The sequence below is a fragment of the Carcharodon carcharias genome, chromosome 30 (assembly GCF_017639515.1).
Source record: "Carcharodon carcharias isolate sCarCar2 chromosome 30, sCarCar2.pri, whole genome shotgun sequence".
Taxonomy (NCBI): domain Eukaryota; kingdom Metazoa; phylum Chordata; class Chondrichthyes; order Lamniformes; family Lamnidae; genus Carcharodon; species Carcharodon carcharias.
Genome location: NC_054496.1, coordinates 16,297,764 through 16,315,276, shown reverse-complemented (window position 1 = coordinate 16,315,276; position 17,513 = coordinate 16,297,764). Strand labels below are relative to the sequence as shown.

General features: G+C 44.1%; 1 protein-coding gene across 2 annotated transcripts in view; it reads left to right on the top strand.

The window, feature by feature from the left end:
• The window catches only part of camsap3 (calmodulin regulated spectrin-associated protein family, member 3), a 210,603-nt gene that overhangs the window by 83,912 nt on the left and 109,178 nt on the right, over positions 1–17,513 (top strand). The window lies entirely within an intron of this gene.

The following is a 17,513-nucleotide window of genomic DNA, read 5'->3' as shown; positions in this document are numbered from 1 at the left end:
CAGGAGCTGCTACCAGTCCAAAACAATGAGACAAAATCTCTTGTCTCTTGATTGGAAAGACAGTAACAGCCACACAGAAGCAGGGGAGTAAAGAGGGAGAGCTTTGGAGTGTGAAAATATTACCAGCAAGCTGGTCTCAAGAGAAAAGCAGTGTTAACTCTAGTCACTCAAAGATTCCAGGGCTCGAATACAAAAATTTAGGTTGACACTCCAGTGCAGTAGTGTAGTAATTATAGTTTTATTTAGTGTGTAATGTACCTTTAAGAATAATTGTTAGGCAAGATCACATGATCTGTAGTAACCAATAGGAGAGTAACGCGGGCTACCTCGGTCAGTGTAGAGATGGAGTTGGAGTTGCAGTTGAAATCACACGTAGTTATTGCTGAGTATGTTGCAAATAAATTAAGTTTCTACCCAAGGAGTGTCTGCAGATCAACTCTATCATTAATAGCACAATTCGGCCACCCCACAACAAGCACTGAGAAAGTGATTCTCTGTGGGAGGTGCTGTCTTTCAGATGAGACATTAAACCAAGGCCCTATCTGCCTGCTTGGGTGGATATAAAAGATCCCATGGCTTTTACTCAGAAGAAGAGCAGGGAAGTTCTCCCTTGTGACCTGGTTAATTTTTACCCCTCAATCAGTATCTCAAAAACAGATAATTTGGTCATTAATTCATTGCTATTTGTGGGAGCTTGCTGTGCGCATATTGGCTGATGTGTTTCCAACATCACAACCGTGACAACACTTCGAAAAGCACTTGATTGGCTGTAAAGCGCTTTGAGATACCTGGTGATCATGAAAAGCGCAATATAAGTAAGTCCTTTGATTTCTAAGATGGAGTCGTATATTGACAAGACTGCTGCATTGAACTGTGCAGGCTTGGCATTGTGGCACTCACACAAGGCAGAGGCTCACGCCAGCCGTGGGGAGGGGGCTAACTCGGGCAATATCAAGCTCTTTTTCGCATTGTCTGCAGTGACATAACCCTAAAGCTAAAACGCAGCATCCATCAGGCAGCAAGAAGCATTGTTTCCCGATAACTCACTGCTGCAGAAGGTTGTTAAGGTTACCTGAACAAACCGATGCCCGGATTAAAATGATTAAAATGCAATGAAGATATCATGATGTCACAGCGGCTTGTTCAATGCTAAATATAATCAATTACTGTTAAATAAATGGAAGTGCAATTTCCCTCCCAATTTAATTGATAATTGAAGTCATTTCACAATCTTGACCGCTTATTGAAATAACCAGAGGGAGTAGCAATGGGTAAATTCAACTGAATTCAGTAAAAATCTGGGAGAGAGGCCACACTTGCAGCACAGATTAACAGCTGGATGTATTCAGCTGGAAGGAATGTAAGTTTTATGTTTAGAGCTCTTCGTCACACCTCTCCGATTTCACCAGGCAGCTCAGTTGCAACGATTTTACTTTTGAAGAGATTTTTTTGTCTGTGAACTCAGCAGCTGATCTATGCACAGCAAGATCCCGCAAAGTAACAGCTGGTCTGTTTTGGCAGTGATTTGGAGGGAGTAATGATGTCCTGTAGGCTGGAAGAAAGCTCTTGTGTTTTTTCTTTGCGTTTTATGTCATGGGTTAACTAACATTCACAGAACAGGTAATTCCAACAGTACAGCGCTCCCTCAGTACAATCCCCATCACTTGTTCGCCCTCGTCCAAGCTTTTGATTATCGGCCTTAATATCTCCTTACATGGCTCAGTGTCACGTTTTTATGTTCTTCTGAAGTACCTTGGGGATGTTTTGCTAAACTATGTAAAAGGAAGTAGTTCTTGGCTTAGCACTGCTCCTGTAACTGGGATTCCAAAAGTATTGAATGTCCTCGTGTTGCTGAAAGTATTAGGCTGGTTAGCTCCGTGTTGGAATTTTCAACGTGGGGTAGGAGTGAGTTCCCACAAAAGTAATTCATTTGAGCAAATGAACTGTTGATTTGAGAACCAGCCAATTCACCTGCTGAATGATGATCCACCCGCGTTGTTGGAAAGCCAGATTTTTTTTTCTTCTTTGAGTCACTGGCAAGGCCAGCATTAGTTGTCTATCCTTACCCTTGGGTTGCTAGGCTTCAAAGGAGTCAACTACATTGCTGTGGGTCTGGAGTCACATGTAGGCCAGACCATGTAAGGATGGCACGTTTACATCAGTGAACCAGAAGGGTTTTTTACAACAATCAATAACAGTTTCATGGTCACCATTACTGAGACTAGCTTTCAATTCCAGATTTTATTAATTGAATTTAAATTCCACCAGATGCCGTGGAGTGATTTGAACCAGGGCATTAGTCCAGGCCTCTGATTTACATGTCCAGTGATATTACCACTACGCCACTGTCTCGCCATGTAATACTGTGCGAGGGGACTTGTCCTTTACACCTGACGGACGTTGCCTTGTTGGGGCTACTTACCTGTTCAGCAACATTTGATATTGCTACATTGCATAACTGGGAGGGGCGAAAGTTCACCTTTGGGCATGAGATGAAGCTGAGCATTTCAAAGGGCAAGTGGCATTTTTGTCTCCCATTTGGTGCTCCCGACCTGAGGTGCCACATAGAGACAAATTATACCTGTGGAGGGAAGAAGTTGTCCTGGACTTTGCTGCTGTGCTTCCAAGTAGCTGGTTATAAGAAGCACTGTTGGTGGGTTCAAGCCTCATTGTTTTCCTGTCATCTTGTCTGGGGCCATCTATGTGGTGTTAGGAAAGAATGCAGAGATCATCTGTGTTGCAAACAGCTGGAGACTCCTGCTCTGCAAGTTGGCATCAAGTTTTCCCACCCCCTGGAGACATTGCACAGAGCCACTAGGCTTGAGTTCATGGTGTGCCCCTTCCAGTGAGTATCCCCTTGCGATTTCTTGCAGACTGACAGCTCTTCAGTGATGGATGTTGATGAAGCATTAACAGACGCTGCCTTTCTCCCCAGCGTCTAATATGAGTGGGGTGTTGGGGAAGTAGGGTTCATTTTTCTTTTTGCCAGGCCAGTAGTCACCAGAGTGATCTCTCCTGTGCTGTGATCTTGTTTGAAAAGGGCTCAAGATTCTTGAGGCTTGTCAAAGATGACAGAGAGGAATACGTAACTGATAACTTGAGGTTTGATCACCTCCTGCGAGTGTGCGCAGTACTTGGTGATACCAAAGGGTGCAGAGGTATTGGAATTTAATGAGGCACCATGAATCCCAGAGACAGCCTGCTGCCTCATTAGTCAATGTTTGATGGGTTTTGACTGAAGCTCACTGTGCCAAGCAGTTTCCCATCTCCACCCATGGTGTTGGGCACACCTTGTATTATGCCCTCTAAGCACGCTTCCTTTAAAGCAGCAGTGTGACTTAATATCGTACAGTTTCGGCCTAATTGATAGCCTGCCCATTTGTTTGGTGTGGTGAAGTCTCTGGTCAGACTTCATGTCAAAGTGGTGCATCAGTCGAAAGCTGAATTCTGGTGACAAGTGCTGGGTCAGGTTACACTGTGACATGTCTTGATATTTGCATTGGAATCTTCTGAAGTTTTCCAAGTTGTAAGGGTCAGAAGTAAGATGAGAAGTTCATAAAATAATAATCTCAAACTCAATGGGAAGGACGCGTGGACTTGAGTTCTGAGTCAAGTTAGGCTGCATTACTTAAACATGGTTGAAGGTGATGTGGAACAGGCTGCCTGCGGAAGAAGTGTCAGCAAATTTCGAAAGAGAACTGGTTAGATACTTGGCAGGGAAAGTTAGGAGACCAATCTATTTAGGCTGAGGCAAGCTGGTTAGAGCACATTCTCAGTACTGGGCGAGGTAGCGTAGCGAGCAAAGGCAAGAATGGAGGAAAGTGAGAACAACTGAAAGGGTAAACAGAGCTGTCTCTGCAGCATGGTGGGTAGGTGATTGCTGAAAGGCAATGTGTGTCTACATGATTTAAGAATTCCACAGTCTGGGAGAGGTAATGGCATAGTGGTATTGTTGTTGGACTAGTGACCCAGGATAATGCTCTGAGGACCTGGGTTCAAATCCCCCACGGCAGATCCAGAGTTCAATAAAAATCTGGAATCTGCCATTGTCGATTGTTGTAAAAACCCACCTGGTTCACTAATGCCCTTTAGGGAAGGAAATCTGCTGTCCTTACCTGGTCTGGCCTACATGTGACTCCACACCTATGGCAATGTGGTTGACGAGGGCAATTGGGGATGCTGGCCTCACCAGTGACGCCCACATCCCACGAATGAATTTAAAAAAACTCGGTGATCGTGTATTTAACTGAGATGCTAGAGGCACCAGGAATTGGAACTGGAATTGTATGTAAGAGATCAGAAATGTCCTGAAAAGCCATAACATCGGTACAGTCTAGACATCCTTAGCTAATTTCTGCCTGCAGTATCTCATGTAAAATCCATTTTTAAATTTTCTGACCAAAAAACATTCCTTCGAATGTTTTGTTTGGGACCATACTGTGGAAATATGAAGCATAAGCCTATAGGACAAGTGTTAATGATTACTTATTCTCTGTCAATGTTTCATGTTGACCACAGGAATTCACTGAAGTAAGGCTTGGTGATGAACTGCTTTTGAAACATTAGATGGGCATGGCATTGAACTTTACACCAATCCTCACTGTTGGCATCCTGCCAGAATATTAGGACTCTTAACCGTAGCAATAAAGGGAGGGAAAATCTGAGAGGGTGCCTGCATTTATATAGCACCCTTCATAATCTTTATTGAGCCCAGTAGATTTACTTCGATGCCCAGGCAGCACAATTCTCCTTGGGTTTTCATGATTACTTCCACTTAATCCTTAATAAATCGGCAAATTTAACTCCCCTTTTTATTAAAAAAAAAGGAAGGTTCCAATATATTGATTGTAAATGTGTGTTTATCATTCATTTTAAAAGGCAAAATAAGAGAAGCTTGCATTTGTATAAAGCGCTTTTCATGATCAGGCATCTCAAAGTGCCTTACAGCCAATGACATGCTCTTTTTGAAGTGTAGTCACTAGCTTAATGTAGAAAATATGGCAGCCAATTTGTGCGTAGGAAGCTCCTACAAACATCAGTGTGATCAGATAATATGTTTTAGCCATGCTGATTGAGGGATAAATATCGGCCAGGACAATGAGGAGAACTCCCCTGCTGTTCTTCAAAATAGTGTCATCTTTTACATCCACCCAAGCAGGCAGTTGGGTCCCTCAGTTTAATGTCTTGTCCAAAAGATGGCACCTCTGACGGTGCAGCACTCCCTCAGGACTGCACTGCCGTGCAAGCCTTGATTTGAGCTTAAGCCCTGGAGTGGGACTTGAACCTGGAGCTTTGTGAATGGATTCTTGCCAACTGAGACTTTGCTCAAATTATGTTACATCATCCATGATAACTGGCTGTGGTATAAACTGGATGTACTGAGGCACAATTCTGAAACCTAACCACCTGCATCTTACCAGGCAGTTTACTGTTGAGAAATGATTTGGCACAGTTTTTGTTGATATTTATATATTACCAGTGGCAGTGTTCTCGTACCTGAGTCACAGGGTTGTGGGTTCAAATACCATTCAAAATAATTGAGCGCATATCACTAGACTTATGCCTGTGTTTGAGCAAGGGAATGCTGCATTGTCTGCAGCGGGGAATATAAGAAATAGGGGCAGGAGTAGACCATTCAGCCCCTCAAGCCTGCCCTGCTATTCAATAAGATCATGGCTGATCTGCCCCAGGCCTCAACTTCTCTTTCATCCCAGCTCCTCATAGCCCTCAACTCCCTGATATTTCAAATATCTGTCTACTTCCTCTTTACATACTTTCGGTGATCTAGCCTCCACAACTCTCTGGGGTAGAGAATTCCAAACATTCATTACCCTCTGAGAGAAGAAATTCCTTCAAATCTCATTTTAAATGAGTGTCCCCTTATTCTGTAACCATGCCCCCTAGTCAGAAGCAGTTCAGAGAAGATTGATCAGACTAATACCCGAAATGGACTGGTTGCCTTACAAGAAAACGTTTGACAGGTTAAGCTTGTATTCGCTGGAATTTAGAAGAGTAAGAGGTGACTTAATTGAAACCTTTATGACCTTGAGGGTCTTGGATGTAGAGATGATGTTTCCTCTTATGGGAGAATCTAGAACTAGGGGTCACTGTTTAAAACTAAGGGGCCGCTCATTTAAGACAGATGGGAAATTTTTTTCTTTGTGGGACATGAATCTTTGGAATTCCCTCCCTCAAAAGGCGGTGAAAGCAGGGCTTTTGAATATTTTTAAGGCCCAGCTAGATAGATTCTTGATTAGCAAGGGGGCGAAAGGTTATTGGGGGTAAGCCGGAGGTTGCAATTAGATCAGCCATCATCTTATTGAATGGCAGAGCAGGCTTGAGGGGCCGAGTGGCCTACTCCTGCTCCACGTTCGTATGGAACACTATAATGCAACAGTGCCAGTGCTTTAAGCATCAGTTGTGGAGTGCTTTGCAAGATCTTGGGGAAGTAAATAGCACTATATAAATGCAAGTTTTATTTTTCAATCCATCATGAGTTGCTTGTGGCATTACTGGTGGTCAAATGATATGTTGTTGGTTATAATAGGTTGAGGGGTTGCAGCGCCTCCTCCTGGAGCAGGAAAGAACTAGTTAGTGGAGGTTTAACAGTGTCAACAAAACAAGCATTTTTATACACTTGTCCCATCTTGTTCTGCTCTGTGCCTTAAGGTTCTGGCATGTGCCAGGAGTGGTATTCTAGCTTTGCTGAAAATGGGTGTTACCGAGGTTTCTTGTCCCGCACTGATCAGGACAAATGCAAGAATGCTGAATTTCAAACAATTGCAACAATTTGTACCACTGGAGGAAAGAGTGCTGATTGGTTGGGAAGTTAGCTCTGATTGGCTGAGCCACTGACAAATTAATTCAATTAATAAAATCTGGAATTAAAGCTAGTCTCAGTAATAGTGACCATGAAACTATCATCAAGTGTCTTAAAAACCCATCTGGTTCACTAATGTCCTTTAGGGAAGGAAATCTGCCATCCTTACCCGGTCTGGCCTACATGTGACTCCAGACCCACAGCAATGTGGTTGACTCTTAACTACCCTCTGAAATGGTCTAGCAAGTCACTCAGCTCAGGGGCAATTGGAGATGGGCAGCAAATGCTGGCCTTGCCAGTGATGCACTCGTTCCATGAAAGGATAAATAAAGTTTCACTTTTGCCATGGAGTAAGGGGAGGGGAAGGTGGAAATTGTGGCTGGATCTGCTCCTAATATTTTCTCATGTACTGTGCCACAGTCTCCTCCAGGTCGGGAACAGCAAGGGTACCTTTTTTAATATTCCACCTCCTGCCCGGGATAATGATAGGATCCTATTACCCTCGTACACTTTGAACAAGGGCAAGATTTGTGTAAGACTTTGTGGAACCTGTGAGTGTTGATTTTTTGGTTTGTGAAAACTGTGCTGTACCTGCTTGGGATGCTGCCAGAGAGAGCATATACTGAGCCATTGTAATGGAGGAGAAATACAAGCTACAGATCAAATTACTGTGGGAAGGTTAGGTTTGCTCGAGAGAATAAGGTTAACTCATCGCCTGGTTGGTTTTCATTCCAAGCATAATGCAGGTGCCAGGGTTGCGTTTGTAAGGCTTAGCGGAGGAGGAGCGATGTTAGCTGCATCATGAGACTGGGAGTGGGAGATTAACTGAAGCTTATCTGTTGCACAGCAGTAATAAATGTGTTGAGTCCAATCTGTCCACACTGAACAAATCCTAGGTGCGAGCTTTTATCCCTTGGGATCCGTATCTTTGCAGCATTGGCTTCTACATGTCAAGACTGCTGGCAGTGGCAAGCTGGACCTGTCCTTGGGTTGTAAAAGATGACCAAGTGGAGTGGTTGTATTTATACAGCTCCTTTCACATCCTCGAGATGTCTTGCAGAGCCAATGAATTGTTTATGAAGCAAGGTCGTGTAGGTAAGCGCAGCGGCCAATTTACACATATAGCAAGATCCCACAAACCACAATGGGATGAATGACCAGCTAATCTGCTTTGCTGACATTGGTTCTCATTGGGTGAGGGAGGGTGATAGTGGGAAAATACTGGGAATCACAGCTGCTGTGCCAGCTTCTGCAGTGGACGTTAACGTTTGGGACCCCTGGTCCTATCTGAGAATCTATCTAGCGACTGTCCACAGCAGTAGCCTGACATGAATTCCTAACACCTTTCTCATGTTGCCCACATGGTAATTGTGGGAGAGGCATAGAGAATGCTTTGGTTAAACAGTGTAAAGGTTGTCAGACCCTTGGGCAATGCATTAATATTGTAGGAACCAACCGTGGCTGAATGCTGGAGATGGAAGTACCATATAAGTACCCTTTTTACTCTGTTCATATCATCAATTGTATGTTCTTGTGCGGAATGTAAGCATCACTCATGTCACCGTCTGTTAAGAGTGTGGGAAGAAAGGATGTGCATAACTGTTCATTGGTGACCAACCAGTCTGAGCTTAGTAACTCCAGGACTGCCTCTCACTGGTTCGATGCTGCGCATAGGGACTGGCAAAATAAACAAAGCAAATTGCTTCAAAAATAGGAGGCTTAGTGTTTTAATCTGCCGAATGTAGAGTCTTATGATTGGCCAATGACTTAGTGGGCACATGCCCAGTGAGTCATGCAAACAAACCCAAGATCAATTAATACTTTTATCGGCCCAGCTTGGGTGCTAAAGCCTGGGGGTAAATTTTACTCATTTGCCTGCCAGAAGATTGTAGAATGCAGATGAGGCTGGCTGCTTATTTTACACCCCACCCCTGATTTATTCTCCATTTAAGTTAATATAAAGTCAAATCAGGCAGCATATTGGATCCTATCTGTCTAGGTAGGGGCCTGTTAAAAGCGTCCTTCCCAAGAGAGATTCATATGAGGAGAGTTTAAAATCTTAATTATGCTTGAGAAGGGTTGTTGTTACTGAGAGAGAGGATCCCAACAGACTCCTGAAGTGTTAGCAGAATATCCAACCGCTCAGCCCATTGCAGTCCACATCGATATGTTTTCCTGCCAGTCAGGAGGACTGGCTGCCCTTCCCATTCTCCAGTACAGGACGTCAACGTCAGTTAAAGCTCCATTGTGAGTGCCTCCTGCTAATGAGCTAATGGTCAAAATTGTTAGAAGCAAAAAACTGCGGATGCTGGAAATCCAAAACAAAAACAAAAATACCTGGAAAAACTCAGCAGGTCTGGCAGCATCAGCGGAGAGGAAGACAGTTAACATTTTGAGTCCGAATGACCCTTCAACAGAACTGAGTAAAAATAAAATGTTAATTGACCTTGGGTCTGTTTGCACGACTCATTGGCTAATGGCTTAGTGGGCACATGTCAATCATAAGACTCTAACATATTCAGCAGATTAAAACATTGCAGTGATTTTATCTGTGTTGCATTGAACCAGTGTGAGGCACTGTGGTTATTTGGCTCAGACTGGTTGGTCATCAGTGAACAGTTATACACGTCCTTTCTTCCCACACTCTTAACAGACAATGATGAGTGATGCTTACATATCCCACAAGAACAAGTGCAGTAATAGGACATTTAATAACACACATCAAGTGGTCACCTGGGAGCACTTTGATTAAATAACCTGGCTTGAGCCCTACATTCAACACAACTGGTATTGACCAGTCCAGCCCAAGAGGCCATACTATATACCCAGTGGGAATGGGTAATGTTCTTTGTCTAAAGCAGTTAAATTCGAGTGATGTGACTTCTGTTATCTCTGCAGTGATGGCTTGGCAGCCCGGTGTCCATTTCTGGAGCTTGAACTCTGAACAGGAAAATGTGACTTTAAGTATTAGCACAGGAGCTCCGCAGCTAGGGCCTTGCTTAAAGCAGGGGTGGGGTGGGTGTGGTGCAGTACATTTAACTATGCTCCACTGCTGGCTGGGGAAGAGAATTCCAAAGCCGAACACCCCTCGGAGAGAAGAAATTCCTCCTCCATCTCTGTCTTTAATAGGAGACCCCTTTATTCTTAAACTATGCCCCCAGTTTTAGATTCCCCCAAAAGGGGAAACATTCTTTCAGAGACAAAACTGCACATTCTAGATGCAGTCTCACCAATGTTCTGTACAACTGGAGCAAAACTTCCCAATTATCATACTCTGTCCCTCTTGCAATAAAGGCCAACATTCCATTTGCCTTTCTAATTACTTGCTGAGCCAATTCTTTTGTGATTCAGGTACAAGGCCATCTAGGTCCTTCTGTCCTGCAGAATTCTGCAGTCTCTCTCCATCAGGAAGACACAGAATTAAGTAATTGGGCAAAGCAGCAAAGGTGACATGAGGAAAAACTTTTTCTCACAGTGAGTGGTGATTGTCTAGGATACACTGCCTGAGAGTGGAGTGGAAGCAGGTTCAGTTGAGGCATTCAAAAGGGAGTCTTATCTGAAAAGGAAGAATGTGTAGGTGGGACAATGGCACTAAGTGAATTGCTCATTCAGTGAGCCAGCACAGACACAATGGGCCAAATGGCTGTCCTCTGTGCCATTACAATTCTGTGATCAGCCAGGTTGCTACTGTAAATACTGAAGGGCGATATCTCTGTATATTTCTGTGTCTCTAGCACCTCTTCCTGCCTCATGACTGCTCTTCTGCATTCTATTCTCCATAAACTTGAGGTCATCCAAATCTCAGTTGCCAGATCTTAACTGTCAGCAAATTCCCCCATCAGCCTTGTGCTCGCTGACTTACATTGGTTCTTGGTCAAGCAACAACTTGATTTTAAAATTCTCATCTTTGTTTTCAAATCCCTCCATGGCCTTGTCCTTGCCTATCTCTGTAATCTCCTCCAGGCCCTCAACCCTGCGAGATGTTGGCGCTTCTCTGATTCTGGTCTGTTGTTCATTCCCAATTTTAATTATACCACCATTGGAGACCGTGCCTCCAGTTCTCGGCCCCAAGCTCTGGAATTCCCTCTCCCTTTCCTCCTTTGAGGAACTCCTTAAAACCTACCTCTTTGACCAAGTTTTTGGTCATGTGTCCTAATGCGTCTTGGTGTCATACTTTGTTTCATGATGCTCCCATGAAGCACCATGGGACGTTCCATTATGTTAAAGGTAGGAACTACACTGTAGTTGTTGTAGCCCAGATTTATCACCGGTTTGGTGGGACCCAGAAGCAAATATTTAAACCCTAAATTTTAACAGGCCTCAGAAGCATGGTGGGGGGTGGGGTTGCAGTGTTGAGTTTATACACCAGTTTTTACACACCTACGGGCGTGTGTAGTAGGGTTTTCTGAAGCTGGGGCTACTGGTGTTGATTGGGGCTTAGATCAGAGCAAACTGTAACTGACTTGGGACTGCTTGATCGTCTCAGAAATGGGGAAAATTACAGTCCCCGGTTGATGAACACAAAAAACAAGGCAGCAAAATGGAGAGGAAAACACTAAGATGCCGGAAATCTGAAATTAAAACAACACATAATTCTGGAAGAACTCAGCAGGTCTGGCAGCATCTGTGGAGAGAGAAACAGAGTTAACGTTTCAAGTGCATATGACTTCACTACTTCTCTTTAGCTTTGAAGAAGAAAAGTCTCTACAGTTCTGAAGGAGAGTCACATGGACTCGAAACGTTAACTCTGTTTCTCTCTCCACAGACCTGCAAGAGTTTTTCCAGCATTTTCTGTTTCAACTGAAGATGAAAACAGTTGCCTGAGGAATTTACAGTAAATTGAGCTTGTGTTTGAGGTGGTATATTTACATGTCATTAATATTACTTGACTGCTGCTTTGATTTTTCTCATCTGCTTTGAAAGCCTGATTGTTCCCAAAGCCAAGATCTCATTGCGGAATATTCTTCATGTGGCTAGCTTTAGGTTTGAGCCCTCGAGATTTTGCTTACCTTTAACTGGCCGGCTAGTTCCACTTGCCAGAACCAAGCGTAAGCAGGTTGGTTACGCTCTTGGAAGCAACCAATTCCATGCGATTTATTCGGCCAATTTTATTTTCCCTTGTGAATAAAAGGGTGGAAAGGTTGAAAGGAAAGAAAAGAACTCAAAAGTCAAACTATGCAGTGTGTTTATATTTCCAAAGTTACACGGGTCAAGATCAGTTGTGTTTCCTTAACCCACAGATTGTGGGCCCCGCTGATTTGATTGATTCTGTGCCTCTGTATTTTGACCTGGAAATGTCAGGATTAATTGACATGGGAGGATAATTTGCTGGAGGCACGTTCTCCGGTTTCAGAATGTTTGTGAGGCCCCTCGTAAGCTGTAGCCACAACCTTGTGTTTGAGGGCCATTTGTAACTGATCGTTGCAGGAGCAATCTCTTAATGCGTACCCTGAGGGGGAATGTGATTGGCATTTAACACGGAATGCAGCCACTTCCAGTCCTTTGTTGGAATTCGCCCACCATGATGTCCTTTTTTATTATTGTCAAATCGTCAGTAGCACTCTTGTCACTTGGGAAGTTTTCAGCTGATTTTCTCTACAAGGTGTTACCATATCCATTGAATAACCCTTGACCTTTCTAGTGTTTGAATACACATGATGACATGCCATCGCCCTGCATGTATGTCCAGCGATTGCTTGGGGCATTCAGATCCATGCATGTGCATCCGGGTCAGCTGTTGTTGGTGCGTAGTCCCACTCCAGGTGTTCTACGTGATCTCAGCCGGCAGTACTGAGGGAGCACTGCACGCTAGGAGGTGTCTTTAGGATGAGGCATTAAACAAAGGCCCCTTCTGCATTAATATAAAAGATCCTGTCACTTTTTTTTTTTGAAGAGGAACAAGGCGAGTTCTCCCCTGTGTCCTGGCCAATATTTTTCCCCTCACCAACAACACAAAAACTGGCTGGCTGGTCATTCCTACGTTGCTGTTTGTGGGAACTTGTTGTGCACATATTGGCTGTAAAGTACTTTGGGATTTCCTGAAGTTGAGAAGTGCTATATCAATGCAAGTCTTTTTGTGGAATGTGACGAAAGCATAATCATTTTCATTATTTTTCTGGTTTATTATGAAGTAGGTTCATCAGGGTAGGTGTAGTTGGGTTTGTCTGTGTGATTTAATTACATTTCGAGTCAAGTAGACTTCAGACTTGAAATCATCCTACACCCGGCCCATAGCCCTGCAGGTTACAGCACTTAAGGTGCAGATCCAGCTACTTTTTAAAAGAGTTTAGAGTTTCTGCCTCTACCTCCAACTTGGGCAGCGAATTCCAGACACCCACTACCCTCTGTGTAAAAAAGTTCTTCCTCATGTCCCCCCTACACCTCCTGCCACTTATCTTGAAACTATGTCCCCTGGTTCTAGAATTCTCCATCAAGGGAAACAATTTTATCCTGTCCACTCTATCTATTCCCCTCATAATTTTGTACATCTCAGTCAAGTCACCTCTCAGCCTTCTTTGTCCTAAGGAAAATAACCCCAACCTATCCAATCTCTCCTCATAGCTATACTTTTTTAACCCTGGCAACATTCTTGCAAACCTCCTCTGCACTCTCTCCTGAGCTATTACGTCCTTCCTGTAATGTGGTGACCAGAACTGCACACAATACTCCAGTTGTGGCCTCACCAGTGTTTCATACAATTCCAACATTATATCCTTACTCTTATATTCAATACCTCTGTCAGTGAAGGAGAACTTTCCATATGCCTTCTTTACAACCTTGTCTACTTGAACTGCTGCCTTCAGGGTCCTGTGTACTTGTACGCCAAGATCTCTCACTTCATCTACCCCTTTTAGTATATTCCCATTTATTTTGTAATCCCTGTAACTGTTTGACCTCCCTAAATGTATGACCTCACATTTCTCTCTGTTAAAATCCATCTGCCACTTTACTGCCCACTCCACCAACCCATCTATATCGTTTTGGAGATTATGGCTATCCTTTACACTATCCACTACTCGGCCAATCTTTGTGCCATCCGCAAATTTCCCAATCGTGGCCCCAACGTTCACATCCAAATCATTAATATATAACATAAACAGCAAGGATCCCAACACCGAGCCCTGTGGAACACCACTTAAGACAACTTTCCATTCGCAAGGGCATCCATCGACCATTACCCTTTGTTTCCTGTTACAAAGCCAACCTTTTATCCAGTTTGCCACATTACCCTGAATCCCATGGGCTTTTACTTTCCTGACCAATCTGCCATGTGGGACCTTGTCAAATGCCTCGCCAAAATCCATGTACACAACATCCACTGCACTACCTTCATCAACCCTTCTTGTCACTTCCTCAAAGAATTCAATCAAATTTGTGAGGCAAGACCTTCCTTTAACAAATCCATGCTGACCATCCCTGACTAGTTCATGCCTTTCCACATGACAGTTAATCCTATCTCTCAGGATTGATTCTACTATTTGCTCACCACTGATGTAAGACTAACTGGCCTATAATTGTTTGGCATTTCCTTTGATCCCTTTTTAAACAATGGAACCACGTTTGCATTTCTCCAGTCCTCCGGTACCTCCCCTGTATCTAGTGAAGATTGGAAAATCATCCTCAGAGCATCTGCTGTCTCCTCCCTGACTTCCTTCAGCAGCCTCAGAAACAATCCATCTGGCCCTGGTCACTTATCAACTTTCAAGGATTTCAACCCTTTGAGGACTTCCTCTCTCTTTATGACTATCCCGTCCAATATCTCACAGTGTTCCTCCTGGACTATTATATCTACATCCTCCCTTTCCTTTGTAAACACGGAGACAAAATATTCATTCAAAACCCTTCCCACAGCCTCTGCATCTACACACAAGTTTCCATCTTCATCTCTGATAGGTCCCACTTTTTCCTTAACTAACCTTTTAGCATTAATGTATTGGTAAAACATCTTTGGATTATCTTTAACTTTACTTACTAATCTTTTAGCATGCCCTCTCTTTGAATTTCTTATTTCCTTTTTTACTTTGTCCCTGCACTTCCTATGTTTGTCTAGGCTTTCTGTAGTGCTTAGTTCTTTGTGCCTATCGCACACTTTCTTTTTCTGTTTGATCTTCCCCTGTATTCCTCTAGACAACCAGGGAGGTCTAGATTTGGCAGTACCACTCTTATTTTTGTAGGGCAGAGCATTTAAAAATGAGAAGAGACAGGTTTGCACTTATATAGCGCCTTTTTCTCCGAGGCGCTACTTTACAGCCGGTTAGGCACTTCGCTGTTGATATGTAGCTAAATATGGCAGCCACTTGGCGCACAGCAAGATCCCACGAACAGCGAATGAATTAACAGGCAACCTGTTTCCCCTCCCTACACCCTCCCACCGAGTAATGTTTATGATCCTTTTATGTCCATCGGAATAGGCAAATGGCAACTTGGGTTCCCATGTCATCTGAAAACTGGCACACCTGGCAGTGCAGCACTCCCTCAGTACCCCCACTGAAAGCGTTGCCCTAGTTTCTGGTCTCCGGTTCCGGAGTGGGGCTTGAGCCCCTGACCTGACTTTAACGGTTGGCGGGCACTGCTGCTGACATTTGGTACCCGTCCTGAGGGTGACCGCTTTATGCCAGCTTCCTGTGTTTAGCTGGTTAGACTACCTTCACTTAATATAGCGAGAGAACCACAATGCAAATTTCCCTGAGCCTGCCCCCCCTTGTGCTTGAGTGAGATGGTTTGTAGTAGTGTGGCGGATGTGTAACCAGCACGCAGACACCACCCTCTGCCCCTAAGGAGCCAAGTACCCAGTGTGTCAGTGCTTCACGTTTTGGGGCACCGCGAAATATTTGGAAGTTGCGCAGGGTGAAAGAGGGAGATGGAAGATTGGGCCCATTTCAGCCTGTCACTCAACCTTCCCTGTGTTTTGTTGTGGCTAGATTTTCTTTATATATCCTGAGTTCTTGTTAATTAGCATTGCTTTTTTATAGCTTCCCTCCAGCTCCTAAAATAGTAACTGACTGGGAGTATTTTTCATTCAGGATGTGGATGTCACTGGCTAGGCCAGCATGCGCTGCCTTTCCCTAATTACCCCCAAGAAGGTGGTGGTAAACTGCTGCTGATCATGTATTGTAGGAACACCCACAGTGCTGTTAGGGAGGGAGTTCCAGGATTTTGACCCAGCAACAGTGAAGGAACGGCGATATGTTTCCAAGTCAGGATGGTGAGTGGCTTGGAGGGGAACTTGCAGGTGGTGGTGTTTCCATGCAGCTGTGTCTTTCGAGGTGGTAGTGGTCGTGGGTTTGGAAGGTGCTGTCGAAGGAGCCTTGGTGAGTTGCTGCAGTGCATCTTGTAGCTGGTACACACACTGCTGACACTGTGCGTCGGTGGTGGAGGGAGTGAATGTTTAAGGTTGTGGATGGGATGCCACACCACCTCCTGAAGGCCTTGGTTTTGTTGACTTCTTGGGTCTTTTCCAAGCCCCCTCTTTTATGGGCCAAATGGTCGTCCTTCTTGGAAAACACCTGATGAGAGGAAGATGAGATGCTGCACGTGCACTTGGCTATTTTATTTCTGAGGCCTTTCTGTTAGGCTTCTGCCGAGTGACAGTTTTCTGTGGGAAAGTGCAATATTCCCAAGTGTTGAGCGGAGATGTCTTCAAATCAGTGAGGCAAGGATCTCATTTTGAGGTTCAGCAAATATACATTAATGACTTTTAGGTTCATGAACACATGAAAATGATGGGCAGGAAAGACAAACTGGCCCATCAAATCTGCCCCACACTGGTCTGCACAGCTCTAATTTCTCAGCAGCAACAGCATTAACTGGGAAAGCCAAGAACTTGAGGGCCAAAACTTGAAGGGAGTGGGGTGGGAAACCCCCAGAAAAATGCATCTCGGACCTCGTCGGCTGATGGAAACCACTTCAGGAGACAACGTTTGGGTAAAAGCTGTTCGCCTTTTTATAAGATGGGAACATTTTTGCAAAGTTTGGTTTCGTGGTTTACGATGCAGCATGAAACTATAACTTGTGTCTCACGTGAGGAAGTTCTTCATAGAATTACATGGGGTCTACAGCACAGTTGAGGTGATGCTGATGGTGGCGTTAGTAGTCGTGTGACTGGACTAGTGACCCTGAGGCCCAGACAAATGCATCAGAGCATGGATTCAAATCCCACCATGGCAGCTGGTGGAATTTTAAATTCAATTGATAAAACCTGGCATTAAAAGCTAGGCTCAGTATTGTGCCCGTCAGATTGTCATTTAAAAAACCTACCTGGTTCACCTGATGCCCCTTCAGGGAAGGAAATCTGCCATCCTTACCCTGTCTGGCCTACATGTGATGCCAGACCCATTGCAATGTGGTTGACCCTTAATGGCTCTCGGAAATGGCCCAGCAAGACTCTCGGTTCAAGGACAATTAAGGATGGGCAACAAATGTTGGCCTTGCCAGTGACACTCACATTCCATGAAAGAATACATTTTAACAAGTGAAAAGGCTGTTTGGACCGTTCCTTTACAGAATGATTGAAGTGTGGAATTAACTTCCACAAAACATAACAGAGGCAATGTTTTGGAAAGCATCCTAGGAAAGGGTTGGAATCGACAATGTATGCAACTCAGAATTTTCTGGAAGATGCAATGTGTTGGGCCTCGCCTATAATTATTTTGTGAACTGTTTGACTTTGCCCTTTTGACCCTGTGCATGCTGG